At 35.4% G+C, this 14,815-nt stretch overlaps 1 pseudogene; it reads left to right on the top strand.

Annotated features, from left to right (window-relative positions):
- The window catches only part of LOC135679663 (uncharacterized), a 43,526-nt pseudogene that overhangs the window by 16,112 nt on the left and 12,599 nt on the right, over positions 1–14,815 (top strand).

The raw sequence follows: 14,815 nt of genomic DNA, 5'->3' as shown, positions 1-14,815 counted from the left end.
ATTTGACGTGCCAAATTATATTGCGATTTAGTAAATTAAATAGAGAGCGAAGAAAATTTTCTTTGATATCTTTTAGGAATCTAGGATGCCAAGGACATCTGGTCCTCTCGAGGAATGAAGTAGTCAAGGTAGTGAAGTCGAATTTTTAAATTTTAGAAGATGGCTTATTGCGATTTGGGATAGAGTGTGTGTTCGAAATGACCCAAATTTTGATTTGAATATTGAGAGAAAAGGGCATGACTTAATGATATTGATGGCTCTATCTATGTGCAATCTGATCTCATTCAACAAATTTCGAATCCACATATAATCTACTTGAGGAATGAATTAGAAAAGGGATTTAAGTCGAATTTTCAAATTTTGGAGGATTGCCTTTGGAGTTTTGGAATAGAGTATATGTTCTAACTGACCCGATTATAAATAACCAAATCCTGAAGCAAGGTAATAATTCAAAGTATGTGATAATCCGGATTAGATTGTTGATTACATTTTAATTTTTTGGATTTTAAGATAAGGTCGCACCTCTTGTATGTGATAATTTGGGGGGCGTGACAAAGGTTGTATCGGAGCATGATTTAAGGATCACTAAGATATTTGATTCATTTGATGTGCAAGATTATATTGAGGTTTAGTAAAAACATCTGGTCCTCTTGAGGAATGAAGTAGGAAAGGTAGTGAAATCGAATTTTTAAATTTTCGAGGATGGCTTTTTGAGATTTGGGATAGAGTGTGTGTTCGAACTGACCCAAATTATGATTTGAATATTATGATAAAAGGGCATGACTTAATGATATTGATGGCCTCTATCTATGTGCAATCTGATCTTATTCAACAAATTTAGAAACGGCAACTAAGAGATACACATTTAATCTACTTGAGGAATAAACTAGAAAAGGGATTGAAGTCAAATTTTTGAAATTTTGGACGATGGCCTTTTGTGTTTTGGGATAGAGTTTGTGTTCTAAATGACCCAATTATCAATAACCAAATCCTGAAGCAAGGTCATAATTCAAAGTATGTGATAATTTGGATTATATTGTTGATTACATTTTAATTTTATGGATTTTCAGACAAGGTCACACCTCTTGTATATGATAATTTGGGGGGCGTGACAAAGGTGGTATCGGAGCATGATTTAAGGATTACTACGATATTTGATTCACTTGTTGTGTAAACTTATATTGAGGTTTTGTAAATTATATAGAGATCGATGAAATTTATATTCGATGTCTTCTAAGAATCTATGATGACATCGACATTTGGTCTTCTTGCTTATGAATTGTGGATTATGGGTGTGAATTATGACTTGAACGATTTTTGGTGTCCTCAAATTTAGTTTGGTTTTTGTATTAGATTGTTGATTAAATTTTAATATTATGAATTTTAAGACGGGGTCACACCTCCTAAATGTGATAATTCGGCGGGCGTGACAGAGGTGGTATCAGAACATTATTCGAGGATCACTGTAAGATATTTGATACATTTGACGTGCCAAATTATATTGCGATTTAGTAAATTAAATAGAGAGCGAAGAAAATTTTCTTTGATATCTTTTAGGAATCTAGGATGCCAAGGACATCTGGTCCTCTCGAGGAATGAAGTAGTAAAGGTAGTGAAGTCGAATTTTTAAATTTTAGAAGATGGCTTATTGCGATTTGGGATAGAATGTGTGTTCGAAATGACCCAAATTTTGATTTGAATATTGAGAGAAAAGGTCATGACTGAATGATATTGATAGCTCTATTTATGTGCAATCTGATCTCATTGAACAAATTTCGAAAGGGCAACTATGAGATCCACATATAATCTACTTGAGGAATGAATTAGAAAAGGGATTTAAGTCGAATTTTCAAATTTTGGAGGATGGCGTTTGGAATTTTGGAATAGAGTATGTGTTCTAACTGACCCGATTATCAATAACCAAATCCTGAAGCAAGGTAATAATTCAAAGTATGTGATAATCCTGATTAGATTGTTGATTACATTTTAATTTTTTGGATTTTAAGACAAGGTCGCACCTCTTGTGTGATAATTTGAGGGGCGTGACAAAGGTGGTATCGGAGCATGATTTAAGGATCACTAAGATATTTGATTCATTTGATGTATAAGATTATATTGAGGTTTAGTAAAGACATCTGGTCCTGTTGAGGAATGAAGTAGGAAAGGTAGTGAAGTCGAATTTTTAAATTTTCGAGGATGGCTTTTTGAGATTTGGGATAGAGTGTGTGTTCGAACTGACCCAAATTATGATTTGAATATTATGATAAAAGGGCATGACTTAATGATATTGATGGCCTCTATCTATATGCAATCTGATCTCTTTCAACAAATTTAGAAACGACAACTAAGAGATACACATTTAATCTACTTGAGGAATGAACTAGAAAAGGGATTGAAGTCGAATTTTTAAATTTTGGACGATGGCCTTTTGTGTTTTGGGATAGAGTTTGTGTTCTAAATGACCCAATTATCAATAACCAAATCCTGAAGCAAGGTCATAATTCAAAGTATGTGATAATTTGGATTAGATTGTTGATTACATTTTAATTTTATGGATTTTCAGACAAGGTCATACCTCTTGTATATGATAATTTGGGGGCGTGACAAAGGTGGTATCGGAGCATGATTTAAGGATTACTACGATATTTGATTCACTTGTTGTGCAAACTTATATTGAGGTTTAGTAAATTATTAGAGATCGATGAAATTTATATTCGATGTCTTCTAAGAATCTAGGATGACATCGACATTTGGTCTTCTTGCTTATGAATTGTGGATTATGGGTGCGAATTATGACTTGAACGATTTTTGGTGTCCTCAAATTTAGTTTGGATTTTATATTAGATTGTTGATTAAATTTTAATATTATGGATTTTAAGACGGGGTCACACCTCCTAAATGTGATAATTCGGGGGGCGTGACAGATGTGGTATCAGAACATTATTCGAGGATCATTGTATGATATTTGATACATTTGACGTGCCAAATTATATTGCGATTTAGTAAATTAAATAGAGAGCGAAGAAAATTTTCTTTGATATCTTTTAGGAATCTAGGATGCCAAGGACATCTGGTCCTCTCGAGGAATGAAGTAGTCAAGGTAGTGAAGTCGAATTTTTAAATTTTAGAAGATGGCTTATTGCGATTTGGGATAGAGTGTGTGTTCGAAATGACCCAAATTTTGATTTGAATATTGAGAGAAAAGGGCATGACTTAATGATATTGATGGCTCTATCTATGTGCAATCTGATCTCATTCAACAAATTTCGAATCCACATATAATCTACTTGAGGAATGAATTAGAAAAGGGATTTAAGTCGAATTTTCAAATTTTGGAGGATGGCCTTTGGAGTTTTGGAATAGAGTATGTGTTCTAACTGACCCGATTATCAATAACCAAATCCTGAAGCAAGGTAATAATTCAAAGTATGTGATAATCCGGATTAGATTGTTGATTACATTTTAATTTGTTGATTACATTTTAATTTTTTGTCAGTTGCTAAGCTTTTTTAAGCCTACTCCGTTGCTATATAAATCTTTCGGGTCAACTTGTCACTCTCTGATATGTTTGTATTGAGCTGAGGCTGTAGGGAGCTATTCAGAATTGTAGGTAAATCTTATTGGTTGATATATTGTGGTTATTGTTGTATAAGCATATTTTGTATGTAACGAAGTGTTGTCGATGAACCTGAATGAATATAGCGTATAAAAGGTGTTAAAAGATCTCTTTTATTTGGAATTTTGGAATCTTAAGTTTAGTTTACAATGATATGAACTGGTGGTAATTGGTTGGATTTCTGAGTGTATAAATTGTTTAGCTTGTGGATTTATAAGTGTTGTTAATGTTTTGTTAAGTTGGCTTGGATTTTCATAAATCTGAATTATCGAATGATGTGCTATATGATTATAAACTGCATAGGTTTTATTGATGTAAATTTGACTCAATGTTTCTCAGTGTCCCCAAATGTTAGTTTGGATCTTGAATTGATTTGTGATGAAAAATTTTAATATTATCGATTTGGGAGAATTAATTTGTTTGCAAAATAGAAGCAAAATAAATGTTACAGACTTCCACTAGGATCATGATAGGTTACAGATTTAAGTTCCAATTGAATATGAAAGAGGAATTGATGCAAAAACCTCAGTTCGGGTCCCACATTGTGTTATCGTTAGAGAAATTTAGTGATCAATAGTTCTTACTATATCTTAGATTCATAGATCATTTATAATTTTGTTGGACCTATCACACTTTCTTCTTTACAGAAATTTTATGAAAATTCAAGCTCCAAAATTAAACCACATTTTATTGGAAGAATATTTTACCAGTGTTATCGTTCAAAAAGGTATATTAGCTTATTGTTGTAGCCTGTAGGTGAAAATAATACTAGATCATTTGTTTTTTGGAAAGCTTGTATTGTAGATTTGAGGTAGCTACTTTTGCTTTTCCTCTCTTGTTGCACTTTTTGTGTGAGAATTCTGACATTTGAATGCTTATATCCAGTCATCAGGATACTTGTGTAAAGATCCTTTGCTTATGCTAGGTTCATCTCTGCTGTAGTTATTACAATAGATGCATCATGCATTTTCTTAAGAATTAAGATTATGATTTAGTGACTTCTACTGTCATCGTAACAATTTTTTAAATTTTTAAGTTTTGGAGTGGCATAAGTCAGCCTCATGATGCTTCAAGCTTCAAGTTCCATTCATCGATCTCAGTATCATTTTGACTCATTAAGTTCACTACCACTCAAGTCATTGATGTTCCGTCAAGCAAATCCAAGCCACACTATTTCAAGGCCACAGAGTCGTAGGTGGATTGATTTCTTATCTGGTGTGTGTAGTGGCAAAATGATAATCCCTTTTTCTTTGAGAATTTTTACTAAAGTTTTTTGTTTGGTCCTTGTACTTTTAGGCATCTGGAGATCTTCCTGTTCACGGTTCAAATCTTTTTGCTCGCAAGTGCTAGATTCTTGTAATACATGTGATATTAAAAAGGTCTGTATTATTTTGAACTTGATGATTGTAAAATGTTTTTAAAATTGTCCATTCTATTTTATTGTATATATTTTTGTTGATTATCATGGATTCTCATATAGTTTGATGAACATTTGAACCTGCTTTCAAAGTGATATCATCACAATTATTATAATTTGTGATGAAACCCAGCTTTATGTTGCACCAATAATTGCTTAGAGATAAGAAAAGATCTAGGAGTTAGATGCATGATAAAAGAGCCCAATGTTGTAATATTTTCTTCTTAAATAATAGAGTGGCTCTTATCAACTTGTTTGGCTTGTGCTGAAAATTTACTAATTTGATGTTACTATATGATGGCATATAGTCGGTACTTTAACTAAGTTTTGAACAAAGAATGCTTTGACATAAAATGATATGGATTTGTGAAAATTTAGGAGGTTCAGCACAAAAAGACATGCAAGATTTTTTTGAATTATTCAAATTTTAAAGTAAACTAAGACTCCAAATTGTCAGAAACCAAGGGAACTGCATTCCCTTGCATAGCCTACAGGTCCCATCTAACATTTTGTTGGTGCATTAAAATTTTTATTTTTTTCCCTCTCACTTCTTTACAATTTATGGGTAGATAACCATTTTGTCAAAAAGTTATTGAAGTTGATCGATATTTGTAGACAAAGGTTCAATGTATTGTTTCATATCTTAGATCTATTTTCTTATATTTATTTTAGTTGCATTTGAATCCTTGTCAAGTAGTTGACTCTCCTACCTAAAAATAGCTAATCTGATATGGGTCTTTACGTGAGTTTGACTCTTTTACAATTTTTGATATTTTTAAAATTATTTGATGTTTTAATAGAATATTTGGTTCATATGTTGAACCTTATTGTAAAATAGTGAACATTTTATTGAGAATTCCTTTGTGGGTATGTGCAGCTGCTTGTTATGAAGATTCAGTTGTACTACATAGACTATATAGGCCATCAAAACAGTTATATGAATGCATCAGCATCTGCAGCTGCATGAACTGGAAGCACTTTGTTAAGCCTTCTAATGGAATGTTTTTCTTGTTACTCGAATTTGTACATTTGCCCAGATTTGTCTTTGTTCTCTTGCTTACTGATTGTCATAGTTTAATTTTCTCCAGCTGTATTTTGTGTTATATTTTATTGGATACTCTTAGTTTAGTTGGATCAGTGATTTAAAAAGGCGCTCGGGCGCTCGCCTAGGCGCTCAGGCGAGGCGAGGCGAGGCCTAAGCGCCTCGCTTCATTTCCAGGTGGCTCGCTTCAAAGAGGCACCGCATAGGCGCTCGCCCGACGCCTGGCGTCGAGAGCTTCGGGTGAGCACCTGGGTTAAACCAGGCAACTGAACCAATGGTTTAGGTCTGGTTCGGTCATCGATATCAGTGCGACTTCCCCAACCCTAACCCTGCTCACCGTTCACGCTGCTCGCTGCCACTGTCGCTGCTCGTCGCTCCTGCTCTCTCAGTCGCTGTAGCTGCTCGCTGCTGTCGTTGCCTCTGTCGCCGCTCCCGCTCCCGCTTTTCTAAGCACCCTCGGTCTTCCCTTACACTCTTCTCTTCTCTTTCGCTTCTCCTCTTTCGAAATTGAAAGTATACTGTTAACAATATATAGTATGCTGTTATACTATATACTGTTAACAGTATAACACTATTATTTTGATTTTAATACTATTAATTTTAATATTATTAATTTTTAGCGCCTCACTTCGCTCGGGCAAGCGCCTGGGCGAGCGCCTCGGGCGTTTTTGGACAGTGGCGCCTTTTAGCGCCTAACGTTTTTTAAATCACTGAGTTGGATACTTGGATATCATGATATGTCATTTTCATTTACTAGATGATGATTTTCGTAAGTATATAACTGATGCCATTTCTTCAGGATAAAGACATCAACATTGATAGATTAGATTCAGTGTTACCTGTGCAAACTCTTCGAAACTTTCCCATTGAGAAACTTTATGGAGAAGTTGTCATGGTTCGGCTTGATTCTGCTCTTCTGCTGAATTTAAGGGTTTCTGATGATCTCTCTTTAAATAGATCAATTTTAACTATCAAGTATCTATACAATGCTGGGGCTAAAGTAATTTTAGTAAGCAACTGGCCTCAGGCCAATGCTTCAAGGCTTCTTTCAAAAGAAGCCTTTGCAGGTTAGTAGCATTTCAGACCTAATGTATACACTGTTGCTTTTATCATGTTATCTTAAGAAAAGATATTAAGTAACCATACTAGTTCTCTGCAGCATTCTAATATTAGCTTTCAATTTATCATGTATTAGTTTATTGACATACAGGAAGAAAGACAGTTTCTTAATATATATGCACTAGACTATCTTGCTTCAGTAGTTTAGAGATTTGGTCTCTTTAATTGAAGTTCTGCTTGAATGATGATGGTTTTCCGCTGTGGTCTTTTAATTAAGTGTTCTGCTTGAAATGTCATCGTTGAACAGATCACTTGTCAGCGCTTCTCAAGGTTAAAGTTGTGCCTGCAAATGATGCTTCTGCCATCTTGCAATTCAAGATGAAAAACGTGGAAAATGCAGATGTCCTTCTTCTTGACAACTTAGACAAATAATAAAGAAGAAGTTGCAAATTCCTACGAGTTCTCCAAGACATTGTCATCTGGTGTCTCCATCTTTGTTAATGATGCCTTCTCACTATCACATAGGGTTCTTGCTTCAACTGTTGGTGTTGCCCGCTTTTGCCATGCATCTGTTGCTGGTTTTCATTTTGAGGAGGTATTGTTGCAACTAATGAAGATCAGTGAGACCAAAAAACAACCTTGTGTTGCAATAGTATCCTCTTCTATCCTATTTCTGTTTGATGCTACTTTCATTTAAACTCTTCAGGGATAATCTTAAACATGTTTCTGATGTTTTTTCCTAATAAGAAATTATTACAACATGAGCTTGGTTGTTATTCAAGTTGGTGCAACAGTGTACTGCATGTAATGGATTTATTTTGCAAGATGCTAATTTGATTTTAAAGAAGGAAGTATGAAAAACTTGGACTATTTTATTTCTTTTTTCAAATTGGTGGTGTTGGAGATCAATCTGCGCCTCATTTATTCAATTATCTGATGGATATGGTTCCTGCTTTTGATTTGCATCAAGATGTATGTCTTTATTTGTGCTAAACATATTAGGAATAACTTTGAAGTGCTAAATGTGGTGAACTGTAGTTTTTTCCTGCTAGCTCTTTCTCATAATCTTAGCAGATTTTTTATGGACTGCAAGTTGTACATGACATATGGTAGGCATTTGATTATTGTAGTGATCCTGTCCACATAACAACTGTTGTATTGCTAGCAAGGTCAAAAGCATTTGTAACTCAAATTGTTAGCTTCCTATGTATTTGTTTCACTTTGTTATCTTCATATTTTAGTTGGTAGTATGCTCCCATGCAGCTTAGGTTGTGGCCCAAGCCTTTGTCTAGATAGCGCATTAGTTGGTGATGGCATGAACTTGTGCCTATTGGAAATGCTAAGTAGTTTTATAGGGGTACAATTAAAGAAAAGAATAAGAATAGCAGAAAGATGAAAGTGAAAAAAGACGGATCCATAATTTTATAAAATTTTTGCTTTGTCCTAGTTATGAATAAAAGACACTTGCATGATGCTGACACAAAACCTTAAAATCACTTGAGAACTGAAATGTTGATCTAAATTTTCCAAAATAGTCAAAACATATATACAGTTGTCTTTACTTTAAGGAGTTTTGCATCAAGTAATGAGCTCGACTTGAACTCTTTCTAGGATGGATATATTCTTTTGCTTCTTCGCTGGTTTCATGATCTTTGTAGTTTTTTCCTGAACATCTAGCTATGTTAATGGGGCAGTGTTAGTAGTAGTTTATATCAAGGTTTGCCATACCGATGTGTACCGCCCGGTACGGGCGGTACGTACCGGTCCGAGAGGCGACCGGTACGCGGACCGCCCTCTACCGGGCGGTACACCAAAAAAAGCCTGTATCGGGCGGTAACGGTCGAAATTTTAACCGTTATCGCCCGGTACCATTCGGTAACGGTCGATTTCGACCGTTACCGCCCGATACCACTCGGTAACGGTCGAAATCGACCGTTACCACACTGTAGCAGTGCTCGAGGAACTACCGATACCCAACGGTCACACTCGTCTGCCCAACATGCAAAGGCAAAGGGGAAGGCAGTAGCATCAGTTGCATCGTTGGAAAGAATCGAGTCGGGCGACGAGACACCTTCACAATCACATTCTCTTTCTCGTTCGGTCCAGAGACATGACAGCAACACGGACAGCAGTGCCTCAACAGATGATGGCGGTGATATCGGGCAGTCGTTGGTCTCGTCTGCACAACTTGAGGGTGGTGAATGGACTGAGGAGCAATATTTTACACATACCACTCAAGATTCAGATCATGGAACTCGACAAGGTACTGGTCAAGTTTATGCACGGAAGGGGAAGGAGAAGGGGAAGGGGAAGGCAGTGGATGAATATGAACAAATGCGACAGAGCATACATGATATAGACACAGAAAGAGACTCATCGTATTCACAGCCATCGTATTATGAAGAATCATATGGGCAACAACAGTATGGTGATAGTTGGTCATCCTTCTCTGAGCAACAGCATGATACAGAACAACACCAATATATGCCTCAAGAGTTGCCTCGGACAAATATGATTTATGACGATCAATCTACGATCAGTACCACATTGATGCATCAATGGCATACGGTGTATCAATACACTATGTCATGGGATCAATTTCATGATTGGGTCCAACAAACGTATCATATTGATATGTATCGGATCGAAGACCCCGATCCACCACCTGTGGAGGCCCGTCGTTCGTTTTGGTGGTAGAATTAACAATCAGATATATCTAGATATATGATTATTTAATTCATTTGAATTTTAGAGTTTATATTGTAACAAAATAGTCTAACAATTCAACTGATTTTTCTATAGATATTTCAATCTATAACGAGCTGAAATACGAACCTCGAACAAGACTACCTCAAATCCCGAAAAAGATATGTGATGCTATTTTTACCTAATTTACATTCATTTTGATAAACTTATACTATTACTATATTTATTTATAACTTGAAAACTCTATCCTAGCTTTTTTTTTAATTTTCAGATATTTTCGGAGGGATAAATCGGTAAAATCAGGTGTATCGAGCGGTACACCTCGGTATACCGCTCGGTACGCCGTACCGTACCGTACCGAGCCAGCGTCGAAACGCCGGTACGGTACGGTTCGGCGAACCTTGGTTTATATAACAATGAATGAAATTTTGTATCATACCGGAGTTTCGAACTTTGCTCGGTATGGTACAGTACAGTATATTGGGCGGTACACCAAGGCATATCAAGCGGTAAACCTAATTTAGGCATAAAATCCTCTAAAAATACTTGAAAATAAAAAAAAAGTTATGATAGGATTTTTAAGTTAGAAATAAATATAGTAATAGTATAAATTTAGCAAAATCAATATAAATTAGGTAAGAATAGTATCATAAATCTTTTTCGGACTTTGAGGAATAACCTTGTGCAAGGTTCATATTTTTGTCCGTTACGTATTGTCCTTTTGTAAATATTAAAATATCTACAGAAAAATTATTTGAATTATTAGATTATTTTATTATAATATAAACTTTAAAATTCAAATGAATTAAATAATCACATATATAGATATATCTAATTGCTGATTCTACCACCAAAATGAATGGTAGGCCTCCATTGATGGTGGATCGAGTCCTCGATCCTATACATCTGCATATTAATATGATATGTTTGTTGAACATAATAATGAAATTTATCCCACGACTTAGTGTATTGAGCATAATAATTTATACAATCAGAACTCCAACCATTTCTACAAGTTCATATTATTATAGACTAAACATTCCAATAATTCCCAAACGAGAGAGGTCTTTTTAAAACTTCTACACGATATATCAATTCAAATTTGTCAGCAACATTTCATTACATACAAAATACATTTATATAACAATAACATCACAACCAACAAAGACTTGCCCATAATCTAAATAGATTTCCACTGTCTCAGCTCAATTATAACATTTCAGTGAGTGACAAGCTAACATGAAAAAGGGTTATATAGCAACGGAGTGAGCTACATATCCAGAATAAGAAATGGTAGTTTCAAACAAACTTTGTATCAAAATACAAGTCAGAGATACAAGAATTCATGGATATTAACTCATTAGATACAGAATCACAAATGTCATTTTATTCAAAACATATTTGATTCATAACAAATGGAGTAAAGAATAATTGGAGCATATCAATAACGTAAGAAGTGTTTCAAAGTATATCAACAACCTATGAAACATTACGAAGCATATCAATGACATATGGAATGTTTCGGAGCATATAAAAGCATATGAAACATTTTGGAGCATATCAATGGCGTATAAAATGTTTCGGAGGATATCAAAGGCATACGAAACATTTCGGAGCATATCAATGACGTATGAAATGTTTCGGAGCATATCAATGGCGTTTAAAATGTTTCGAAGTATATCAAAGGCATATGAAACATTTTGCAACATATCAATGACGTTACATTCATTTTATTTTCATCCAAAGCGCACATATAAACACATAAGCAATGCTTTGGATATCTTATCAAAAACACAGAGGGTGCAATCGGATCTTGAACAGAATATAGTCTATCCATTTCTGGATGACCACCTGACAGAAGTCTCCCACATTTGGGAGCTCAATCCACTCACGTGTGGGTGAAGTCAGAAGGGGCTGACAATGCATCATGGGATCTAAGCAGGTACCCTTTACCATTTCTAGCAAAGGTCTAGACAATCCCATAGCCACCAAAGTACAAAAGGATATGTGAACAATAAAACTTGCATATATCAGAAAGCACATGTGAAACAACGAAATATGTATGTGCTTGTACGAAACAATATGATTTAAACATAAACGTTACATGACAGATTTATGTATACAAATTATTTTGGGATAAGAGCATATAGGATTTCGAAATAATAATGTGCTTCTCAATAGAAGTAAGGATTTCAGCTAAAATATACACCGTATGCCATTGGTGCATCAATGTGGTGATGATTGTAGGTTAATCATGATAAATCACATTTGTTCGAGGCGGCTCCTAAGGCATATATTGGTAAATGTTAGAGCTTCTACTTTCGCTACTGATCTGCTGCTTTGTATCATATTGTTGCTCGGAGAAGTATGACCAACTATCACTGTACTAGTGATTTAAAAAGCGCTAGGCGTCAAAAGGCGCCAAGGTCCAAAAACGCCCGACATGCTAGGCACTCGCCCGAGCGAAGCGAGGCGCTAAAATATAAAAATATATAATATAATTAATAAATATAATTATTTAAATAAAAAAATACTATTAAATTAAGAAAATCAGGTATAAAATCACATTAAATAAATAAATCATAATAGTATATTTTTTTAATTTTAAATAAAAAATATACTATTAAATAAATAAAAATTAAAAGTATTAAAATCAAAATAATATATTATTAATCTAATAAATAAAAAATAAGATTATTAGTATACAGGTAGCAATATACTGTTAACAGTATAGTGAGAAGAGTGTGAGAAGATCGAGGTTGTTGAGGCAACGGCAGTGGTAGCAGGCGACAGCCGTAGTTGGAGCGGGAGCGGCGAGCGTCGGTGACAGCGGGATTGGCGAGTGATAGCGGGAGTGGGAGCTGCGAGCAGCAGCGGGAGCGAGGAGCGACAACGAGAGCGGTGAGCGATGACAGCAGCGACGAGCAGTCGGCGAGTAGCGACAGTAGAGAGAAGCAACAACGAAGAAATTGCGATCACGAGTGTTAGGGTTGGGGAAGTCGGGGAAATCGTGAGAGGGGGCCTAATATCAATGATTTAGTTGGTTCGATTAAACCAACTAAAGCATCGAAAACCAACTAGACCTAAAAATTTAGTTTGGTCGCCTGGTTTAGCCCAAGGGCACACTTGAAGCGCCTGGTCTCGGGCGAGCGCCCAGGCAGCTCCTCTTTGAAGCGAGGCGCTTGGACATGAAGCGAGGCGCTCGGGCCTCACCTCGCTCGAGCGCCTATTGAAATCATTATGTCGTACTGTTGTTGACCGTATGATTCTCCATAATACGATGTCTATGAGAGTGAAATGGAGTGAAATATGGGGGAGTATGGGTTTAAAAACCTATGAGAAAATATTCCAACGGTCATTTTGATCGTTGGAGCACTATTATGGACTGTTACCGATCTCTTCATTCTATGCAAACCTTTTGAGTTGGAGCAACATGTTGCCAAACTGGTGCTAACTAGATACGTTCTGCTTTTATTGCATTTGAATCATAGTCTGATTCCATGTTTTAGATAATTGATTTAAAATAAAAGTTTCATTGCCAAGATTTTCTTGTTTTTTTTATTCTAAATTTTTGGCATTCTGCATGCTGTTTCCTTCTGATGGGAGCTAAATATGTTGCAGATTGGAGGGAGTAATTTCCTGAAAAAAGCTAATACATTGCATGTTTTAGCTTCTACATGTGATGGAGTGATTTTCATTGGAAAGCTAGCATTTCAGATAATGAATGGTTTCGGACTTTCGGTACCTACCCACTTAGTGGAACATGATGCTGTTAAAGAAGCACTAGAACTGATCAAACTTACACAACAAAGAAAGATTCCAATTTATTTTCAGAAAGATTTTGTGTGTGTCAAAGTTGGCAAGCCTGAGCTGGTGGAGATATACGCTTATAATGAAATCTTGGCAGGTTAGTATGATGAATTGTACTTGTAAAATCATGTGAAAATTAATTTTTAAGCTTGGATTGGCCCTTTTGAACCTTTGTCCTTTTAATCTTTCCCTTTACTTTCCATTTGTAGTTCACACTTTCATTTTGGCTTATCTGAGTCCTGGAAAGCATGCTAATGCTTGCCTATTTATTTATTTTATGTATTATTATTTCTTAAATTTTTTTCTTTTTTTTTCATAAGCCACAACCTCTTCTTTGTTTGTTTCTTTCTTTCATTTTAGTTTTTTCTAGTGAAACTTCTTAAATCTTTTTTATGAATTTGTTAAATTTTATAACATGGACTTGGTACAAGCTTTGATTAGAATCCTAATTAATCGTGTCACAAATTATATGTGTTCTATCACTTTTCTCTCATCACTTGAACATATCAAGATCCATTTTGGACTTGCCCTTTTGTACTCAACTTGGTCCTGGTCCCCTTATTGTTGAAAGGAGAGGGTCCAAGTCCAATTTCCTACTTGTTGCCTATACCACGTCTGTGGGTCTAGGATAACTGGTGGCTGAACCTAACCTGGCTATCATTACTGGTTATAGCTCCACTTACATCTTTCCAAATGATCCCTTGATGATCTAATGCATTAAAAGATTGTGAAACATATGTAACTGGATCTTCATAGTGTAGGCATTTCTAACCTAAACAGTGAGACATTTTACTGATTATCTTTAATATTCAGGTTGGGTGCCTGTGGATCTAGGGCCAGTTTCAATGAAAGAAACCTCTTCTATGCTCTCAACATGCAAGGTCTGTGGCATCATAATTTACTTTCTGTGCCATGTTTGAAATCTAATTGAGGTTAAATGTTTGTGTTTTATAAGGTACTCTTTGTCTTTCATTAACATCTAAGCCATAACCGGTTCAAAACCAAGTGACAAATGCATCTCAGAATGTCCATTAAGCCATTATGATAATTATATTTTTCTTCTGTTTCTTCTATAGATAAAAATGGTCAAGTACATGCAGCTATGGAAGATCAACTAATAGAAAAAAATTGTTTATTGGATGGTATTGCTTGTTGTCCCCCGTTT

This window comes from Musa acuminata, chromosome BXJ1-7 (assembly GCF_036884655.1).
Source record: "Musa acuminata AAA Group cultivar baxijiao chromosome BXJ1-7, Cavendish_Baxijiao_AAA, whole genome shotgun sequence".
NCBI lineage: Eukaryota > Viridiplantae > Streptophyta > Magnoliopsida > Zingiberales > Musaceae > Musa > Musa acuminata.
Note: the sequence above shows the minus strand (reverse complement) of the source record. Positions and strands in the feature narration are given on the sequence as shown.